Below are 1,283 nucleotides of genomic sequence, written 5' to 3'. Positions count from 1 at the left end.
AACTCTATATAATAGAGTTATCAAAAACCAAGTTTAGAAATTTATGGAGGTATTCAAGAAGTTACACATCAATATACCATTTGCAGAGGCTTTAGAGAAAATGCCTTCATACGTTAAGTTTCTAAAACAAATATTGTCAAAGAAAATAAAATTGGGTGAGTTCAAAATAGTGGTACTCACTGAAGAGTGTAGTGCAATAATACAAAGCAAGCTTTCACCAAAACTCAAGGATCCTAATAGTTTTACAATACCGTGCACTATTAAGGTTTACTATTTCACAAAAGCATTAAGTGATTTAGGAACTAGTATCAACCAAATGCCACTATTTATCTATAAGAAACTAGGTTTAGGAGAAATCAAGCCTTCCACAGTGACTTTAAACTTGTAGACTGCACCATCTTGTATACGCATGGCATTGTAGAAGATGTATTAGTATAAGTGGATAAGTTCATCTTTTCAGCTAATTTTGTGGTATTCAATATGGAAGAAGATAGAAAGGTTCCAATCATTCTAGGGAAACCTTTCTTGCATAGCATCCGAGCATTCATAGATGTAGAGAAACGAGAGCTTACCTTGAGAGTCTAGGAACAAGAGGTAACTTTCAATACCTTCAAATCTTTAAAATATGCTAATGATTATGATGAGTGCTTTGAGTAAATCTAGCAGTGGGTGAAAAGCAATTGCTTTAATTAAACGAGATGGATGAGATATGATTAAATGCTTATCAGAATGCCATAATTTACCAAGAGAAGATAAAAAGATGTCATGACACAAAGATTGTTGAATAATAGTTTGAGCTTGGGTAACATGTATTACTATTAAACTCTCATTTAAAGCTGTTTCTTAGAAAATTGAAGTCAAGGTGGTCAAGACTAATTCTTATATCAAAAGTGTTTCCATCTGGTGTCATGGAATTAATGGATGGCACAACAAATGTAAAATTTAAGGTGAATAGGTATTGGTTGAAGAACTATTGAGGGGTGACATAAACCGTTAACACTCTTCCATTAGTCTTTCTAATCCCAACTAAGCTAAAATGAGAGTTTAGCTAAAGACATTAAAGAAAGCGCTACTTGGGAGGCAACCCAAGTTTTATATACTAAAGCAATTTTTGGTTATTCATTAATTATTTTTCTTAGTTAATATTAATCTAATTTTTAAGTTTATTTTTCACATTACTAATTACTTTTATTTTTTTTTGCAAGTAAATAATACTTATAATAATACTTAATTCGATTATTAAAAAAAAGAGAGACAAGTTGCCATTGTAGCAACATTAGCCG

The sequence above is a fragment of the Theobroma umbraticum genome, unplaced genomic scaffold (assembly GCF_002168275.2).
Source record: "Theobroma umbraticum cultivar Fairchild unplaced genomic scaffold, ASM216827v3 scaffold_2.0, whole genome shotgun sequence".
NCBI classification, from domain to species: domain Eukaryota; kingdom Viridiplantae; phylum Streptophyta; class Magnoliopsida; order Malvales; family Malvaceae; genus Theobroma; species Theobroma umbraticum.
The sequence above is the reverse complement of the archived record's forward strand: the minus strand, read 5'-3'. Positions refer to the sequence as shown.